Source organism: Accipiter gentilis, chromosome 31, assembly GCF_929443795.1.
Source record: "Accipiter gentilis chromosome 31, bAccGen1.1, whole genome shotgun sequence".
NCBI classification, from domain to species: Eukaryota; Metazoa; Chordata; class Aves; order Accipitriformes; family Accipitridae; genus Astur; species Astur gentilis.
In genome coordinates this window covers 5068976-5082047 of record NC_064910.1, presented here as the reverse complement: position 1 = coordinate 5082047, position 13072 = coordinate 5068976, and the positions used below count along the sequence as shown (strand labels likewise).

The window sequence follows — 13072 nt, the reverse complement described above, 5'->3', positions numbered from 1 at the left end:
ATGCGTATAGTCCTTGTGTTTGGAAGGCCTTGATGGAGAAAACAAACGAGAGCAACTGAGGTTGCTGTTCAGACATAGACAAATTTGTCTTTCTGCCTTGCATGTTTGTGATCACATGTTCATCCAATTCCTATACGCTGCCATTCCTGTTCCTTGTCGTCTTCTGTTCCTCTGCTCTGGGCTCACGGTAAGCGTAGGATCTGAAGGCAGTCGTGAGTGGTAAGGAACCGTGGCATTTTGGATGCAGCAGGGCTGACATTACTGCAGTAGTATTGTTGTTAAGATTGAGATAATGACAAATTGACATCACACTAGATGGTACTGAAGTGATGGGCGCTGGTGATACCATGGGACATAACTGCCCAGCTCTGTGCCTCTGTTTGCCTTACAGCCTTTCAAAAAAGTTGTTGACTTCATTTCCCAAGTTTTGTAATGTTATGCCAGTTTGTCTTTTGGGTGGACGTTAAGGGTTTGCCATGTGTGCCTCAAGGCTCTTGAAGGCTGATGGAGAGCATTTTATACTCTCAAAGTTTTTAACTATTCATTCCCCAGCCTGGCTTTGCTATCAAATACAGCTGTCTAGAGTCCTGGCTGGTAGGACACAGCAGCAGAACCAGAAAAACCTACTTACGGTGCAAACCCTTTGCCTGGGAGTGATAGTCCCAAACCCTAACCACTGTTTCCATTTACTGCCCTTTGAGAAGAAAGATCTTAAACTTCTATAACTGAAAGATTGTTTCAAGGAACATATTTAAAGTACAAGTGAATTATTTGCGGTCCAGGTTTCCATCCTGAGTTTGAGTCACTCTGCAAGTCATGACGTTTTGCAAGCAAAGCTTTGGGCCGTGGGGGGGTGTGATGGAAATTGGTTACTCTGCTGGGAAAGTCACTCTCAGTGTGACTCTTAGCAAAAAAACTTCCTCTGGCTCTTCCATAGCAAAGTGAAGATTTTTACCAGAAGAAAAATAGAAAAGGAGGTCATAATGCAGTGGAATTGAGCCCAGAGAGGACAGAAACCAGTCTTGCATCTTGCGCTCGTTAGTGCGTTAGATTAACAGAGATTCATTTCAATCAAAGTGTTGATAGGAATGAGGTTTTCTTGTGCGTTTTCTTCCTTTGACTCTGCACTATCACCATTAATGTTCTGAGCTACTTTTAATGTATGTTAATTGAACTGGGATAGTAAAAACCATTCTTGCTGTACAGAAGGAACTTAGCATTGTTATATTGAGATAAACACGGCTCGTGTTTAGATGGAATTTGGACTCTTATTTTGCCCAATTTAGTCTCCAGTTGACTAACACATATGAGGTTAGTTTTTCAGGTATTGACAATTAACAGTACTGTTTTTCAGCTCACTTTCAAACCCAAGTTCTATATGCAAACGTGCATTTGTGAAGGTGGAAGCAGTAATTGAGAGAGGTGTTGGGTTTTTTTTAAGGAACAAAACAAAAAAAACCCCAAACGAAATCAGAAGCTTGGTACAGTACTTCAGTGGTGGGTGGTAATGGGCAGTAGATGATTTGTGAGGTAGGAAGGGGAAAGATAGTACTGTTCCGAAGATCTTGTAACAAAAAATGAAGTGACTTTTATTTTCTCACTTTTTCCCCTTATTATTAAAAATGTTCTTGCATTATTTACAGGAGGAAAACATGTACTACAAAATACTCACCCAGTAGGAAAATAGATCTGCCCTGCTTCTGGGTTTTAATGTTGCTTCCTTTGTTAAAGTATCTTTCCCATTTACTTGATATCTGTCCTATAATTTCAAATACAGAGCAGTTTTCAGCAAGAACACAGTTAAGGTCTGTAACTGGGTAGGAAAATTGATAGAGCAAAGTGTGGTTGCCCATGGTCTGTGTCTGCAGAAAGCTGAAAACCCAGGTCGGGTGGTGGGGCAGCAGGCGTTCCAGCCAGCAGCCTGGCAGAGAAAGGGATAGGTCACCTTCCAGTCCCGTCTGTCCTCTGCTTTCACAGGCATATCTTCATTCAGGTGATGAACTGGATCAGGAGGCTCTTCTGGTTGAATTACACTGCCTCATGATTTGCCTTCCTCTGTTTATTTATTTATTTATTTATTTATTTTTTTTTTTTCCTTGTGTGTTTTTCAGGAGGGCTGGCAATGCTCTGGCTTCCCTTGCAGCTGCTGGGGAGCAAGGGGTGAGCAGCTGGGGAGCTGAGGGGCAGGGATTCGCTAGTGCTTTATACCCTAACAATATGTTTGTGCTTAAATGTTTGTCAAACTGTGGTTTTAGTAGTTCTGTTACTCCACTTGTTAATGGGTGGAAGTCTAAATCTCACATTTAAACATCTGTGTAAGGTATTTATTACACCTTTGTCAATATACTCCCCCCCCCCCCCCCCCTCGTTATGATGTGTGGGTTCATTGGATGAATTGCTCTTTTTAATTTAATTTCTTCATAGGATGCTTTTGTAGAGTGGCAACTGGTTGGAATCTGTTCAGAGAAGACTTTGAACAGAAACATTTGTCCATGAGCGGCCTCAGGTTGAGTAGGAGTTGTGATATATCATCCTTACGAGCTAGGGGCTGCAGCGCAGGAAGACGCTCAGAATTTTTTCCTTCTCTTTGAATTGGATCTTAATGGGTTTACGCTGCCTGAATTTGTCAGACAACCTATGGAGTTAGAAGCGTCATTAAAAAAAAGAAACAAATGTTTAAAGACTTTGAAGTCCCTTCTGAAAGGTTACTTTTGCGGCTAGGAATACTTAACAGAAGAATGGATGCTGGGAGGGACTGCTGGAGGCTGGGGCCATGTCCAGGAGAATTTGAGACTCTCCCGGGAGAGAGGTCCATCACTTCTCAGGGGGCACGTGGCTGTGCTCAGCCACCCTCGTGTCTTCTTTACATCCAGCCAGAATATCCCTTAATGGAGTTCTCCAGCCCTATGCCCAGTTTCACTGCCTCTGTCAGAGCTCTCTTGTTGGGTCAGTATCGCTATTAGATGTGATGGTAATCCCGCTGCATTGCACATCCAACTGTGTGTGACTGCCTCCTGGGTGGAAATAGTCATGTCCCCAAAACTGTTGGCTATGCTTTTGCTGATGTACCTCAAGTTTCCATGTGCAACAGCATTTCTCTTTTCTTAGGAAGTATGGGCAAGTTAAACTGACTAATGTAAAAGTGAAGGAAACAGTAAATGATGGTGCTTTTTAAAACATAATCTTTCTAAAACTGGGCTGAATTTTTAATTCCATTTCTTGATTGGTTTCTCTCTGTACTGTGATGGCTGGGTTTGTAGTTACTTTCTTTCCTAGATGGTTTTGATTGTCTGTGTATTCACATGGAGAAAAGTTAAGTATGAAGATGGATTCTATTTATGCTGAACAGGTGGCTTAAGTTGGAGCCATTCTGCCTGCTCTTCAGCATCTCTGAGGAGATCTTGGTAGTATGAAAACTAAATTACCTACCTGAAGGTCTTCTAAGTTTAGTGCTGAAACTAAAATAAGTGTTGTTTGTTGTTTCAGATAGTGGTGTACATAACTTTGTTGGAGAGTCCTGCCTTTCACTGCCTGGATCCTTTTAACAGTGTGCCAAAGGTGAGTGGTTCAAGTTCAGTGGTTGTTTTCATAACTAAAGATAATGAGTGAACTGGATGTATTGCTTGATTTTTGCTTCTGTGCAGTGTAGTACTTGCAATTTTTTATTTTTTTTTAAACTGCTGGATGGATGATTAAATAGCAAGTCTTTTTCCTTCAGCGATCTGAGACAAATCAGTTTTAGCTCTTACTTGCAGAAAAAGACAAGAAAAAAGGATATGCTCAGACTATTAATTAAGCACCAGATATTGCTACCACTGCTTTTTGGCTCCTGTCTCCCTTTACCTACTGCTTTGACTTGGGACGTTTTCCCTTGAAGGTGCTGTAGGCAGGATGTAGTAGTGTGGGAGGTATGGAGGAGTAGCAGCCATCCATAGCCTGTGGTGGAGCAGACTTAATATTGTTCTTTGATTGAAATCTAAAAACTAAGTAATAGCTTATAAAGCATTGAGAGGAAAGGAGTTTTGGGGTTTCTGTGGGAGTAGAACAGAACTGCATTCAGTATATATAGAGTATCTTCCTGGGCTGGCTCTGAAGACCTGAAATAACCTAATGAAGCTGATGTTTTCCATAGGATTCATTTTGTGGTAAAGTCTGGCTATCTTTTTTTCTGTTAATTCATGTACCCTGTTGTCTGTTTCTAGTATCTGTAGTTATCTCTGTGGCTTAGCAGAGATTTATTAACAGAAGCTTTTAATAAAAGTCAACCTCATTACAACTGTACCAAAAAATAAAAGCAAAAAGACAGAACACTGAAAGAACTTTCAGCATTGTAGTGACTGCAGACCGAACAGAAAACTGGGAATCTTAGTTTCATTCATTACTTCACCAGGTGGATTTATTATTTCTTACTCCAATTCTCTGTTTATAAAATAAAAGTAATGTTACCATCTTCAGAAGGAAGTTATGAAGGCTCATTATTGACATTTTGGAGCCTTTAAATGGAAAGCAAGGTATTAAGTCCTTGTGTGCCTTGATATTTGTTGCGAGTTCTGTTAAATACTTGTTCAATGAAGTGTTATTAGATGTTGAAATTAGACTTAATTTGTTTAATAAAGTGCAGGTGAACCAACCAGTTAGAATTAAAAATGCAGCCCAGTCTTAAGTATAACATCTACATAAGTTTTTGCAAATTATTCAGTTTCCTTCAAACTGACAAGGAAATTATGAAGTACTAGAATAGAAACTCTGAGATGCTGCAATTGGCTCTTGCAATACATTTCCAAATTATTTGATATATGTCTTTAAGCGTAATGGACGAATTTATAACGCTGGCCTTTCCAACAGATCAGAGTATAGCCAATGATTCATCAGACTGTAGACTTAATCATAGTAAAATTATTCTATTTTTTCTACTAAAAATTAAGCTTGTATTTTACTGACTATGTCCCAAATTTTGCATTGACTTCAAATGTGTAATATAAAAGTCTTTAGAGTTTTATCTTTGGAATCTCTTTTTTGTCATCTTTTATAATAGTTTTCAGTTAAATGTTCAGTGAAACGAATTTTTAAAAAAATCCACTTATTTGTTCAAGGAAATAGGTGTTTGGAATCTGAGTTATAGATTTAGAGTCATCTTTATTTGTTGAACTTATTTCTGTGATATTTGGCTTACTGAGTAATTTTTAGTTCTACTCTTTAAAACAAGAAGGGGGGAGGGGAGCCAAATATGCCCAAAGTGCAGGTGTTTACAGCAGGTGAAGGTTTTCTATACTTCCCAAAAAGGCAATAAATAGATAATAGCTCACTGAAGGGAGTAGAGCAAGAACTCTTTGGACATCTCAGTTGACAGGGTGTGTAGTAGTCTGTCGTCTTTTTTTTTTTTTTCTCTTCTTCTAAAGTATGGGTACCCAGAATACTTGCTGCGTCCAATGAGACAATACTTAGATTTAATTTTGTTACTGAAATTAACTTCTGTATTAATATTTTATGTCTTTTTCCCTCCTTTGTGTGCATGGTTCTGATGGACTATGTTCAACTTGGTAAAGATGTGATTCTGCAAAACAGGGAGCCTTCTAATGCCTTTCCTGAAAGGAAATGAATGCATAGGTGTGTGCTCAGTAAAGCCTACACTTGAAATGCTTTGTTGAACCAGAACATAGTAAACCATTTGCCCTTTGAAAATGAAATGCAATTGACAACAGAGTAAATATTCACAAATTACAGTCAAAATTTTCTTAAACTTCACTGAACTGCAGACGATAATGTGTCATTATGGGATTTTGTTGAGTCAGAACTACAGTGTAATTAGTATGTGGTTGTCAAGATCTGCCAGCTCATCTTTTATCTAGCTGGGCAAGCTGGCTTTTTTCAGTTGTTTGGTTTTGTTTCTCTCTCTCTCTCTCTCTCTGAAGAGAACTATATGGAAAGCACCCTTTTTTAAAAAAGAAAAGATCTGTCATTTCTGCAATTAAATTAGTATGAAGTTACAGATGAAGCCTAATGTTCTGGCAATTTATTGCAATCATTCAGTTGTTGCAAATCTGAAACTATCCGGAAAACATAGAACATCATGTTGTATGTAGTGGTATTCTGTACTTTTGAACTTGTTCCTCATTCACTTGCGGTCTTTGAATCAAAAAATAAATTTCATCTCATATTTTCATAATAGAATATTTTAAAAAGTGATTGCAATATTAATATGTGCCTTGAGCAGTTCTTTTTTGTATTTTAGATAAAATCTTCTGGGAAGTGTTCTTTAATAGTATAATTTTTTGAGACTTCGTACACCTTTATGGAATGTACTGCTTGGTTCTTCAGGGATACCTCTGAACATATCAGGAGCAACAGGTACAAGCAAAGTTATCAGTGTCCTAGTACTCAGCAGATACGCCAAAATGTGATCAGATGTCAATGGCTGCAGTACCACAACATTTGGTGGAAAGCCTAGTCTGTAAAGGTACTTGGAACAACTGTGAGGCCGATGTACTCCTCGTGTTGCGAGACTGGGGACCTGCTCGCAGCTTCTGAAAGACTGATCTTCCTCATTTAAAGGAAAAAGCACCACAGACATTTCAATTTGATGGAACTGTCTGCGATGCTGTACCAAAATAGTTCTTGGTATTTTTCTATGGATCAGCATGTTTGTAGTTGTTGATTTTTGAGGAGTTTAAACCCAAGGAAAACAATCCCTGTTCTTGGTGTTTTGTATGAGATAGTTATGGGAAATTTTGATTCTGACAGTAATTAAGAGAATGAAAGGTATGTACTGAATGTACTGAGTGGATGTCTGGATTCCTTTCCCTTAAGAAAAAAATGTTTCCTGTAATTACATCAATTATCCCAGGTGCCTAAAGTGTTGCTTTTAAGCCTTCGAATGCAACTTTAGCATTACTTAAATATATTTACAGACATTTAGTATAATAAATGAATTTGTAGAATACTGCCCATTATGCTATGCTAGTGGCAGAATACTTTCTAACCTGTAATTGTGGACGGTAGGGAGAACACTTTCATACCATCCTACGCCCCCATAACTACAGGTATACACCCCGCCCCACCCCCCCAATAAATTGATCTTCCCTGAGTTACATAATTTTAGTACTTTCTCTTTTGGATTTTTTACATTTTTTTCTATTTCTCTTTGTAGTAATTGTAGTTCTTCACATGAAAATACAGGCATGCTCTTATATACTAATAATATAAAACTAGATTATTAAGAATCACTTGTCTATAATTTTTTTCCCGCATTGATAGCTTCAGGCGCAACTCAGGTTTGTGGGTATCAATGGTACCTGCTATGGTCCACAAATAGCCTTTGCAGCATACTTTAACTGCAGTCCCTATGGAGTCCTCATCAGAGGACACTGTACAGCTCTTTCATCAATACATGACAATTCAGTTCAGTAAAAATAAAACAATGACCACGTTCTTCCTGGTGGAAGTAGTTTTGTGGTTTGATAGCTAATGTGGACTTCGTCTGTCTTCTCATCCAGCATGTTAGTTTTTCTGAGCCAAAAAAAGCTTTGCCTGCTGAAAAGCATCTAGCATGTTGCTCATGAATATAGCTATTAGTTAAGCTGTGTGTATAAAATAGATATATATGAGTAGGCTAAGGTTAAGCTTGTGCCCCAGTATATTCGTGAACTGAGTACAGAACACTCAGCAACCAACCTTGGTGTCTTGATGAGTGTTTAGAGGAATGCCACTGGCAGAACTGGTTACTGAGCCCGTATTTCTGTGGCTTCTAAATAAACATATCCCTGCATTACACCAGTTTCAGTTAGATTTGAATATGCACTGCACTTCTGAGGGACAACTGATGTGGCCAAGAATATGATCTTGAGAAACTCTTCAGGGTAGCTCACGTAGTTAAGCTACATCACAGGGAGGTTATCCTGAGATGCTGAACGCGTTCATGCCTTAGGTGAGTGTTGTACGTGGAGGCATACATCGGGGAAAGTCAGCTTGAGGTTTTTGGGGCGCGGGGACGGGGAGCAGTCCTTGCGCCAGCGCTGTGCAGTGCGATAGGGCTGTATCGGTGCGGGGCCAGGTCAGTGATCCCAAACCCTCCCGACGGAGGAAACGGATTAGCGGCTGAGGCCACAGTCACCGAGTTACTCTAAGATCTAACTGCCCCATAAAGGAGCTGTTGTCATCTCCTGCTTGCAAATGCCTCCTTGGGTTTCTGAGGGGTGCCGTCCCTGTTCCGTAGCTCTTTGGGGCTGGCTGGTGCTTTGCAGGAGCAGGTACACAGCCAGCGTTGGTGTAGGTCACTTAAAAAATCTGTTTAAGGCTTGTTTCTCCATTCGATAATGGCTGGAAGGCGGTTCTTCTGGTGTGAAGGCTTTGAGGGAACTTTAAACGCTTCATTGTTCATGTTGGAATTGGTGTGTAGTAGAAATACAGCTAAAGCCTTAAATGTGTGTATTTTCAGTAGTTCTGTTAACGTATTCCATACATCATATTCAAATGGTATGTGTTACATCAAATGTATTATGGCGTTAAAAAACAGTTCGGCTTGCTGAAATACTGCCTTTTAATGCATGGGAAGAGACTGCACATGCAGTTCATCTCATTTCGTATCTGGCGAATGATTTTGCGCGTGTTACCCACGGGCATTCTGGATAAATGCTGAAAGTGGTGAATTTCACAGAACAGAAAATGTTTAAAGGTTAGTGTGGTATATTTGCTGTGGAATTCTGTTTCTAATAATTTGGTTAATTAATCTTGGATTACAATTACTGTTTGCGCTGTAGTAACAAAGCTCGAATTGTACTAAGCAGAGAGGACTGAGAAAATGAGCTTGTCCTGTTTTTTATTTTTTTAAGCCAGTAGTAACACAAAGCATAGAATACCATGTGTACAGATAGAAATGTTTTTACAGTCTATTTTTCTTTCCCTGACTTGGAGAGTCTCACTTTAAGACATCACAGCCTCCTTGCAGTCTCCTGGGTTTAACCCCCGCTTTCCTTTGTCCTCGCTTTTCACACCCTTTTGTTTCAGAGTTCCCCTGCAGCTCTCCTCTTATCCCTCCTTATTTTGGAGGCTGTTGTCTGTGTCAGCTGCTTTTAGTTGTTCCCCATAATAGAGCCTCTGTGCAGCTTATTTTCTACCTGCTCCATCACTCTCCCCCCGCTAACCCCTTTCTTTTAAATGATCCTACTCCTGCTTTTTGATTCAGCAGCTGTATGCATAATCCTTCCAGTAGGTCCCCTGCTACTGTCAGTGCTACTCACACTGTTCTTTTTCCTCACTAGTTTGAGTGCTTGCGTTTCTTTTTAGCATGTCTTTTCCTTGCGACCGCTTGTTCCACCTCTTCCTACTAACCTTTACAATTTACCCGTAGCCTGATATTTTTTTTTAATGTGAAATACAGACATCTGAAGAGACGTGTTCCTATATGCAAGTTAAATATCTGCCCCTCATGGCAGCTGGCTGCGGCGGGTGATGTCAGAGACATCCTTTCCCTGAAGCAGCAGGCGGTTGGGGGATCCGGATTTTCCCAAGAGGCTGGTTTTGAGTTCTCCATCTTGCACCAAAATCAGTAGCTCTTTGTCTGTCACTTGGCACGTTCTCTGATAAGCTGGGTTGTCTCATACCATTAGTTCTCAAGTTATCACATACCAGCCCCAAAAATGCTGTTGAATGAGGGTTAGACCTCTCTTCATATTTGATCTCTGAATTTGTTTTTCAAGATTAAACAGTCAGAGTATTAGTTTTCCTTTCTTAGTTCTCCCTGAAGATTACTGAATGGCATTTGCTGCCAGCCCTGGATTTGTATAAGATCTGGAAAGGTCTATTCCATTATTGCTAGAGAGAGTGCTGGTTTATGATGATGAAGATCAGGGTGCCTGGTGAGCTAAAGTATTTATCTCAAAAGAAAAGGGTGTGACATCCTTGGGTTTGCTTAAGTGTTTTGACTAGAACTACAAACGTCCTCTGTGTCTGTGTGTGTGTATATATGTTTATAAAACTGGTTTTGAAAGTAGCTCCTAAGCAAGGTTTTGACAGTTGTGCTCCTTAGAGAATTGAATTTACTGTCAGAGGGATAATGGAAACTTGCATTCTCAACTGCTGACTTGTGCTTCAGGCACTCATTGGATGCGTGGCTGCTATAACATACTTTCTGACTGCAGTAAGTTACTGAAACTTCAGGAAGTCTTGACCTGTGAGCTGTAAGCCTTCTCCCGTGAAACCGGTAACACATCATCGTGTGGCCAAAACGGGGGCGTCCCGTATGTGTGCTGGGTTTATGTCCAGTGGCGTGAGGAGTGGCTGCTGCTGTGTACTCTTCAGCAAAGAAGGTGTTGCGGCAGAGACATCAGTAGGTGGTTGTGACTTGCTCGCTGGCTGCGCTTTAGGAGGAGCGGAGGAAAATGACGGCACTAAGCAGGTCACTGGTCAGACTGAGGATTCTGGCCTGTAAGTGGTGACTGGGCATCTCTTCATCCTGAGTCAGTACCCTGGCTAATTCTGCAGGATCCTTAAAAATAGGAGAAACAAAAACTGTGAGGGCAGCATCTGATGCAATGACACAGTCCTGCTTACCTTTGTGGAACTAAAGCTTGATTTCAGGGTTGAGTTTTTTAACTACGCAGTAGAGGAGCAGGAACGAGGCATCAAGTAACACTTCAGTCCCAGACCTGTTCCTCAGAACTTAATTTTCAACTAGAAACTTAAGAAAAGGAACAAATAAAATAAAAAAGCTTGGTATTAGCCACTTGAAGCATTCAGAGGTTCTGTGGTGTAGGAAAGGAAAAGGGATCTCTTCTGTAAGTTCTCCCTGAGGTCCAGGGGGAGAGGGGATACATGTGTCTTCCCCTTTCTCCCTATTCTCTTCCCCACCTGGAGCTAATCTGTGAATTTTTATATACTTCCTCCTACTTTTGATGAGTCAAGGGATTGTAACTTGCTGCTCCACAGCTCCCAATATTTGTGTATGAATTTTCTTTAAAAAGCCTTTTTCATTGAGGCTTGATGCAGATTTGGTAACGCTATTGGCTTCTCTTCTGTTGTAATATACATTTTTAAATTTGTATTAATCTAGGAGGAACAAGAATTCTGTGGCTAAACTTCCAAATTTCAGACCTGTGGTTTTGAACCTGTTTTTCCTTTATTTAATCTTTGTTCTAGCGCAGATATTAATCCCCGCAGTCTCTCTCCATGTTTGGAAATTATTTGGCTACTATTAATTCCCTTTCACATTTGTTGATGCATTTTATTGTTATCTGGTGGGAGTAAGGAAGAAAATGTGTCCGTGTGTGTGAGGATAGAACATCTTCATCAGTGTAAGAGTACATAACATTTCTGTATGAAAGGGAATGTGATATAGCAGCCAAAACCAAGTGTTTAATTTTGAACCGATTTGTTTATTGCAGGGAGAATTTCTTCAGAAAAGTGAGCTGTGAAGAAGTTTCTGGCAGAAGATAAAACAGTAGATTTAGAGGAGTTTGGAAAGATTCCGTTTTGTTCAGGCACTGGAGCCGAGAGTAGGAGTAAAGGAGGATGAGAGTCTGGCATCGTTAGGCAATGTTGGTCTCTATTGAATGTATATTTTGTTAATGGAAATGTAGACTCTTCTAATTGCTTATTCTTGGTTTTTGGTAACTGTTTCTATGGAAAAAGTCAGATATTCCTAGTCTTCATCTGGTAAAAGTTTACTTTCAGAAGCTTACCTTTTTGAGCAGCAGTGGAAAATCATGTTGGGGTAATAGTAGTGGAACAACTTTTTAGGTTGTCTGTGTAAGCAGTCTTAGAGCAGCTGACACCAGAACAGCAAGGTGAGAGTTCAGAATAAGGAGCATCTTCCTAACATGCTTACAGCAGCCTGCATTCTCTGGAGCACGGCTGGCAGAAGGGTTTCAGTAAATCCCCTTTCATCCGTTTCCCCCTTCAGTGAATGGTGTTTCTCTCTTGGTTTTGTGTCCCTCCCCTTCGATTGAGGATTTAACAATGGCTGCCTGCTGTAGTTGTGCGGCAGAGCACTCGCAAGTACTATTTTTCAGAAGAGGACCTCATCTGAACGGGAGGAAGATATGTAAGAAATAATTTGATTGAAATATATGAATGCTGCCAACATTCCAGACCAAAAATGCAGTCTTGACTTTAGATTTAAAGCATTTTTAAGAGCTACAGGACAGGTCATTTTGAAACCTGTTTTATTTGGAAAAGCGTGAGGGAGTTTCCCCTGCACTTGTGTTTTGGGAGCAGTAAGACAGGATTCCTGTCTTGACTCTGAAGAGCTGTCAGATGGAAGGAGAACAGATAACTTTAGGGAGAGACTGGAGAGATAGCCCTTTCTTGCCTGGGCTGATACTTTCCCAGTTGTCAGTCAGACTGACTGCTGTGCTAATGCCGTACCAGAGACTTGTAAAGCTGCAGCATTTACTCATGTCTCATACGAGGTCCAAGAGTGTCTCTTTATTTAAATTGTGCTTTCTCTTGGTACGTGTTCCTATCAGGAAATTAAAAGGATAGCTTTCCGAGTAGCTATCTTGTGGTCCAGTCTTCTTCAGGAAGATGTACAGATTTATACGGGAATAAATTTAAGAGTACTAGCTGTTTCTTAATGAAATCTAACACTGTATCTTTTAAGCTGCCTCTTTGGCTATATACATAAGCACAGAATCAAGAATGTTATCTTGCATCCGGTGATTATTTTTACCTGTACTATTCAAAGACTCTGCTTCTAGAAAGTAGCTTTTTCTGTGAGAAAGTCTCCTAGATATGACAAATAGATGTTCAGTAACTCCAAATTCAGGTAAAAATCTGTGGAACTGTGTGCCTGAGAGTTAAATTGAGAAGCGTCTTAATACTTTTTTTGTGCTGCTACGTGCACCTTTTTATATTGGACAAAAGTTCTGGTCCAGGTGGTTAAAAAAAAAAAAAATAAATCCAGAAGTCCAAGAATTTATTCAGTATTTGAAATGATAGTGAACTGGAAAGCTCACAGCAACAGTCTGAACAGGGCCCGTAAGTTACTTAGGGCTCTGTGAGCTAGAAAGTTAAAAATTGTTTTAATATACGTATTTTTCACATTTTCCTACTGTCATGAGGTAGATTGAATGGGCTT

General features: G+C 40.1%; 1 protein-coding gene across 2 annotated transcripts in view; it reads left to right on the top strand.

Moving 5' to 3' along the window:
* The window catches only part of NCK2 (NCK adaptor protein 2), an 88615-nt gene that overhangs the window by 30253 nt on the left and 45290 nt on the right, over nucleotides 1-13072 (top strand). For both annotated transcript variants that reach the window (XM_049834222.1, XM_049834223.1), the window contains one exon: nucleotides 3487-3558. The gene's annotated coding sequence lies outside the window, so the exon portion shown is untranslated. The remainder of the gene's footprint in view (nucleotides 1-3486; nucleotides 3559-13072) is intronic.